The 7,907-nt window shown below is 38.9% G+C and overlaps 1 long non-coding RNA gene across 1 annotated transcript in view; it reads left to right on the top strand.

The window, feature by feature from the left end:
- Window positions 1–659, top strand: part of LOC138972441 (uncharacterized) — a 4,833-nt gene extending 4,174 nt beyond the window's left edge. Inside the window, exon 3 of the long non-coding RNA XR_011457613.1 lies at window positions 1–659. This exon is cut by the window's left edge and continues 373 nt beyond it. This is a non-coding gene — a long non-coding RNA (uncharacterized lncRNA).
- Window positions 660–7,907: the final 7,248 nt, after the last annotated feature.

Consider the following 7,907-nt stretch of genomic DNA (forward strand, 5'->3'; position numbering starts at 1 on the left):
GATCCCTCTTTCATCTTTCCGGTAGTATACGCGCAAGGTTGATTTAAAAAAATTTATCTCCTTTCCACCGTTCCAATTTGGTTGTATGCGCTAAAATTAGTATACAATTGTACATTCCTGGAAGGAAACATACTAGATATAACATAAACACGAATACAGTTCAACACTTTCAAATCATCTTCTTTATATCTTCATACAACTCACAGTTACTAAGTTACAACTTACGCTTAAAAAGTGGGAAAGCCTAGCAAAGATAATTATACGAAACCACCAAGACAGTATAGTATATCAGAACAAAATGTTGGGGTCGTGGAGGGTGGGTCCTCATACATTGTCAATATGTGTATAGACAAGTGTCGTTTTCCAGTTGTGTTAAAACAGGCACAAAATGCTTTCCTATCCTTAGCGGATTATTCAGTTATTCTGCAGAAAAGACAAATGCTGGAGAAAAACCGTTCTTTTCTGCAGCATTTCTGCATAATGTCATCTTTCGCCGAAGCAGCGTTTTTTTCTGCAGCAAAACATTTTACTGCAGTAAAATTGAAATCAAGAATGCTGCAGTAAAACGGTGCTGTTGTTTTACTGCAGAAAACCTGTTTACATTTTTTCTGCAGCATTTTGTACTGGCTCTTGGCGGATTATGACATTATTCAGTTATTCTGGAGAAAAACCAAAATGCTGGAGAAAAACTGTCTTTTCTGCAGCATTTCTGCATAATGTCATCTTTCGCCGAAGCAACGTTTTTTACTGCAGTAAAACAGTTTTTCTGAAGCATAATGTTTACTTGGTTTTCTGCAGCATTATTGCGATTAACTTTTTCTTCAGAATAGTCTGTGACAGTTTTTCTGGAGAAAAACGAACGACCTTGTAAAGTAGCGTTTGTATTCGTCGCCCCCTGGGATTCGTGTCACGCACAACTATTGGTAATTCTGGATGAGTCCATCTCTCGACAGAGGGGGGCTCGCGTGCTCCAACATTATAATGAGCCAGTACAAAATGCTGCAGAAAAAGTGTAAACAGGTTTTCTGCAGTAAAACAACAGCACCGTTTTATTGCAGCATTCTTGATTTCAATTTTACTGCAGTAAAACTGTTTTACTGCAGAAAAAAACGTTGCTCTCGCGAAAGATGACATTATGCAGAAATGCTGCAGAAACAAACAGTTTTTCTCCAGCATTTCTGTTTTTCTGCAGAATAACTGAATAAAGTCATCATCCGCTAAGGATAGTTCCCCTCGTCAAATGCTATATCTTTAAATTAGGGATCAGGTCGTATCCCTCAAACAACAGACTTATATCTATACTACCCGCCATACACATAACATCTAGGCAGATAGGTTTAAGAGCAGATCTTTGTAATAAATTGTACTACCAGTTGAATGAATGGAAAGGCTTTCCATTTCCCCACAACATTCAACAAACATAATATAATGAGGTTACATAAGGCATTATCGCATTTTTACTGATCACATGACAAAAACAGCTGTTGTCATTGGTAAACTAGGAACTGTATATCAATTGATATCGCGCAGGAAGTTCCCAGTGAATTTGATATCGTGCAGGAAGTAGTTTATCAATTTTAATTTTGAAGAAACAAATCTCACCCAACAAATGTCTCCCTTTTTTTAAATCACAGATTTATAAAAGGAAAGTAATTGCATCAGAAAGATCAAGCTGTGCAATGAATAACAACAAACTTTTCTCACCTAGCTTTAACAGAGAAGTAGTAGAAAAGAATGTTACAATCTTACCGACTGAGGTGGGTGGAACAGCCATAAACAAAGCTGACCTTGAAAGTACCAGTACTCAGACAAATGTGAGATATCTTGCAGTGTTTCAGCGCACATCACTCACAAAAAGGAAGAAAATGAGCAGCCGATTTAAACAGTTCGCACCTACATGAACCATTGTGCACCCTTCTTAGTCGTAGCCATATAACATCAACCGAAAAACCCTCAGCATCTTTCACACAGTCACAGTGCCGTCGAAGGACGCCATTTTGGATGCGTCGTCTGCACTCAGCGGTACTGAGCTTCGACAACGTTATTATGCAGTCCGTCGACACCGACAAATACCTGGAAGCGTTCTTGGGCACATAAACTGAGCCAGAGGACTTCACTGACACTGTCGCACAGTCAATAAGTCTACGACTGATGAAGTAACTGGGACATTCTTCGCTGTTCCTTCCAACTCCACTGAACTTGTTAGCCTTTGTGATCTGTTTCGACCGTATATTTTTGTTCTTTTTTTCTTTTTAAATACCTTATTAATTTTTGTCTGAGAAAAAGAAACAGTTACTAAAAAATAAAAGTAAGAGCAGCAAAGTTGCGAAAGCAGGAAAAGACAATCCAACATTTCCAACATTAGATACATGGCAGTAGCCTCCCTTGCGTTTGTCTGACTTCTTCAGACTCGGGTTAATGGTTCCTACTGTTCCGAAATCGTTTGCGATAAAATCGTTATCGTTAGATTTGACTGTGATATCAAAATGTTTCAGTCTGAATGTCTCGAAAGGCTGAATCATAGGGCCTATCAGATGTCGGCTTACGCCTCGATCTGATATGATTTCAGCTTTCTCGACATTCAGACTGATAAATGTTGATATCACAGTCAAATCTAACGATAACTAATATTGTCATCATTTTCACGAGTTTTCATTCACAAGCACCTGGGAAATAAATCTCATGTTCCCCAGGCAATAAATCCCCGGTTACCATAGTTGCAGGAAGCAGGATATACATGGATAATCAAAAGCAAACCCAATAGAAACGCTCGGGGATTCTTCGGCTCTTTTCATTGGTGTTTCCCCAGACCTAAACAGACGACACGACACTGCTTTGCAAAGTTCCAAAAACGAACTGGCAAACTGGCAAAAGTAAACAAAAAAAACAACTACTTCATGAAAGGTCATAGATTCATCAAAAACAAATGTAACCTAGCGATATGTTTTGTCTTCTTACAGAGTCATGGAGTGCGTGTATCTGTGTTTCGATACAATCAATCAATATGAAGTTTATATAGCGCGTATTCCGTGGGTACAGTTCAAGAGAGGGGCTCTGGCAAAGCTCAAGCGGCAGGGCGTTCCAGACGGAGAGGCCCGCGGATACACAGACGTTCGGAGAAACACGAACGTCAAGTTCAAGTAAAACGACCCCTGACACACATTTTGACCCGTGCACAAGACGTTGTATCGATAAACGAAGCCCAAATAAGAAACAATAATAAAAGCAAAGAAAATAGCAACAAGATATGCAAACATCTAACAAAGCCGAGCAAGCAGAATGACAGGTCTAATGAAAAACAAAGAGGTACTGAGTCGAAAACAAGATCGCGAATCTTTCCTTCGCTGCACGACGCAAATCTTCTGTGACCTTTGACCAAACGTAGCTTCCACATTCGATCACTCAGCTTAATATTTACAACAGAAAGCCGAGGGGGTGGAATACCGAGATGAACCTACAGAACTGTGCATCCTCAAACCTGACATATTCATCCCAACATTTAATGAACTCAAAAACACAGAAAGTTGCTTTCACACGCCAGCTTTGATTGCCAGTGGTTATCAAACCGGGACCCGTGTGGTTATCAGCACGGGACCCGTGTTTCAAAGCATGGCTCCCTGGGTTGATTGTGCACTTGTTTTCTCACTACCAAAATGATGACAAAAACGATGTTTGATGGTTTGTTGACAGACCAGCTTTTTTGTTGGTCCTCAGGGGGCATATCAACTTTTGTTTCATATATATTGACCGCGGCCTTCGGCCTTGGTCAATAAATATGAACAAAAGACGATATGCTCCCCCTCGGACCGACACAAAAGCTGGTCTGTCAACAACCCATCAAACATCTTATGATGTCTGTACAGTGACACCTTCAACACAAACACCCTTCAAAATCACATTCACAAATGCAAGATTCCCGTGTTATAATCGACAACAAAATCAAAACCTAAACGGAACACGTTTTGTATGTCACTGGGAAGAACAAAGAAATGTATATTCAAAACAATAGTTTTATTTTCATATATTGTCTAACTTTTTACGTTTTGGCTGAACGGTGTATGTTTCATTCCTATCAGGAGCCACTCAATGTGGTTTTAGAAGTCGTTAAGTGGGTAATGAGACAACAAAACGTTGCTTTTTATAAGCTCGTCATTGCCCTTAAACTGTTGGTGAGTTGTGATCACACATGTTGTAAAATATACACAGAAACATTTGAGACAAGAGAAATGCTGCTGATGACATGCTAGACAAGTTTTTTTGTAATATCGGAAGGTCTTTGCAGATTAAACCATTTTTTTCATTCTTCGAAATCAATAACAGAACTGCCAGATAACTTCAATTGCATATGTACAGTCTTAATCCGACATGACTTTTATGAGGATTTCAACATGAAATTAATTGCATTTTAATGTGAAGCTTTCATTTCTCTAAACGCCTGATATATTGTTTCTGTTCAGTCTGACACGATTCATATGTATTTTCAAAACTCTCTATTTGGCATGTCACACAACAGCTTTGTTAATATTTTAAATAACTTAAGATTCAATGTGCGTCTCATGTAACGTGTAAGCACTTACCTCCGAAAATGTGAAGGCAATGCGTTCACCAGACATTGTAATGTACCAGTGTTTGTTTGTGTTTTTACATTTAGTCAAGTTTTGACTAAATGTTTTATCGTAGAGGGGGGAATCGAGACGAGGGTCGTGGTGTATGTGTGTGTGTATGTGTGTGTGTGTGTGTGTGTGTGTGTGTGAGTGTGTGTGTCTGTCTGTCTGTCTGTGCGTGTGTGTGTGTGTAGAGCGATTCAGACTAAACTACTGGGCCGATCTTTATGAAATTTGACATGAGAGTTCCTGGGAATGATATCCCCGGACGTTTTTTTCATTTTTTCGATAAATACTTTTTATGACGTCATATCCGGCTTTTTGTAAAAATTGAGGCGGCACTGTCACACCCTCATTTTTCAATCAAATTGAGTAAAAATTTGGCAAAGCAATCTTCGACGAAGGCCGAACTTTGATATTGCATTTCAGCTTGGTGGCTTAAGAACTAATGAATAAGTTTGGTCATTAAAAATCGAAAACTTGTAATTAAATTTTTTTTTTTATTAACCGATCCAAATATAATTTCATCTTATTCTTCGTCATTTTCTGATTCCAAAAACATATACATATGTTATATTTGGATTACAAACAAGCTCTGAAAATTAAGAATATGAAAATTATTATCAAAATAAAATTTCCGAAATCGAATTAAAACAATTTCATCGTATTCCTTGTCGGTTCCTGATTCCAAAAACATATAGATATATGTTTGGATTAAAAACACGCTCAGAAAGTTAAAACGAAGAGAGGTACAGAAAAGCGTGCTATGCAGCACAGCGCAACCACCCCCGCGCTAAACAGGCTCGTTAATTTCACTGCCTTTTGCACGAGCGGCGGACTACGGTCATTGTGAAAAAATGCAGTGCGTGTAGTAATTTAGCCTTACGCGACTTGTTGTTTTGTGTGTGTGTGTCTATAAGCATCCGCTAAAACGCCTTCAAGTCCGCCTTTTAGCATGCCATGACGTCATTTTAGACAAAGTAGTTGAACATAACTGACTTGTAGTGTTTATGACTATTGTTAACCCTCTTTAGGGCGAGGGATGGTAGTAGAAATTAAAGCAACGACTTTTCTCTTTTATTACTGTCGTTGTAATAAATAAAGAATGTTTGTATTGTATCGAATCGTTTTTTATCGTATATGTTTTCTGATCTTATTTGATCTTTTCTGGTCTGATCTGATCTGATTTGATCTGATCATATCGAGTAATCACATTACAAATATTTCCCACACATATTATCCTCTCTCTCTCTCTCTCTCTCTCTCTCTCTCTCTCTCTCTCTCTCTCTCTCTCTTTCTTTTTATTGATCCCACAAAAGTGATGTCCCACAACACAGTAACACAAAGCCTCATAGTTTAGGATCGCGAGATGCGTTCCTCCCTTGTTGGTTGAAACAAAACATAATTGATGGCGTTATAATTATATGTACACTATTTGATATTTGCGAAATGTTTTCAAGCATAGTGCTTATATTTGCGAATCCTAGGCTTAATATGCCAAAAATAAACACACGATCTTCCTACTTTTCATGATCAATAATTATTTTGCCGTGAAAGAGAACATGTTTACTGTTAATCAGTGTCTTTTTTTCTTTTCGAAAATACTTTTTTAATTATACCTGATAAACTGTGTAATAGTGTGCCGATACAGTATAATTATCTTGAATCCAAGTGTTCCTGGTATGCGATAAAAAAAACACTCTTCACACAGAAAACAGGATTTTTTCCAATAAAGTTGAAACAAGTTGTATCTCGCGTCTGTCTGTTGATGTGTGTGTGTGTGTGTGTGTGTGTGTGTGTGTGTGTGTGTGTGTGTGTGTGTGTGCGTGCGTGCGTGTGTGTGTGTATGTGTATGTGACGGTGTGTGTGTACCCACGTTTCCACAGGTTTGGTTGCCTAAATCACCATAAGGCAATCATCCACACGTGGATGGCAACCTAAACTCTGGATGGCAACCTAATTGTGTGGATGGTCGCTTCATTTAACACCGTTAAATTGACTTTTTTGACGGAAAGAATGTCATAACAATGTTCAAAATGACATTCTTTCCGTCCTCTATAGGCGACGAAATAGGTCAAATTTTGTGCATTTTTTAGTGCAAAATTCTTCGATGCCGGAGCGAGTACTGCACCCAGTGCTGTTGTAGTGCAAGTGCACTAGAAAGGCACTACACCCAGTGCCGCCTCTTAGGTAACCATCCACACTTTAGGTACGTGTGTGTGCGTGCGTGTGTGTGTGCGTGCGTGCGTGTTTAAGTGTGTGTGTGTGCGTGCGTGTTTAAGTGTGTGTTTGCGCGTGTTCTATGTGGTGAGTATGTTTTTTTGTCACGTTTTTAGGCTTGCTGAATTAATAACAATTGTTTGAAGTGAAATGACTTTTCAACAGTTACAAGTGCAAACTGGCATGCACAGATTGTCATAAACCAGGCTGGCGCCTCATTATTAGCAGTGGCTACTGGGTGCAAAATATGCAAAGCAACTTAAAACACATTCAAGGGGAAGGTAATAATGAAAGCCCACCCTCAGCACCCGCTGCCCTTGTCCCTTATACCCGTATCCTAGTTGTTTCTTGTCAGTAATGTCGGTGTATCTTTTTCCTTGCATGCCCAAATTCTTCTGGGTGACACAAGTGTTATTTTTTTCAATAAAACCATCGCACGGACGACCAATGTGTGAATGAGAACTAAAAAATCAGATTAAAAAATCTCTGAACTCAGAAATAATGTGTAGCCAGTGTATCTCATGTTTTGTTGTCGATCCGTATCAATAAATATCGTTTGTAAAATCGACTTTTTGTTTCTAATTAAAGATTTTTCTTAGCTGAGAGAATAATGGACACAGACATATTTAAGACACAGTTAGAATGAGATAGAGCGGGGGAAACAAAGGAGAACTACAAATATAGGGAGGGAGATAGTGCAGGGGGGGGGGGGGGGGTGAAAAAAGAGAGACAAGGAGAGATAGGGAGATTTAGACAGAAAGAGAAGGAACAAGTCGCGTAAGGCGAAAATACAATATTTAGTCAAGTAGCTGTGGAACTCACAGAATGAAAGTGAACGCAATGTAATTTTTCAGCAAGACCGTATACTCGTAGCATCGTCAGTCCACCGCTCTTGGCAAAGGCAGTGAAATTGACAAGAAGAGCGGGGTAGTAGTTGCGCTAAGAAGGATAGCACGCTTTTCTGTACCTCTCTTTGTTTTAACTTTCTGAGCGTGTTTTTAATCCAAACATATCATATCTATATGTTTTTGGAATCAGGAACCGACAAGGAATAAGATGAAAGTGTTTTTAAATTGATTTGGA

The sequence above is a fragment of the Littorina saxatilis genome, linkage group LG8 (genome assembly GCF_037325665.1).
Source record: "Littorina saxatilis isolate snail1 linkage group LG8, US_GU_Lsax_2.0, whole genome shotgun sequence".
Classification (NCBI taxonomy): Eukaryota; Metazoa; Mollusca; class Gastropoda; order Littorinimorpha; family Littorinidae; genus Littorina; species Littorina saxatilis.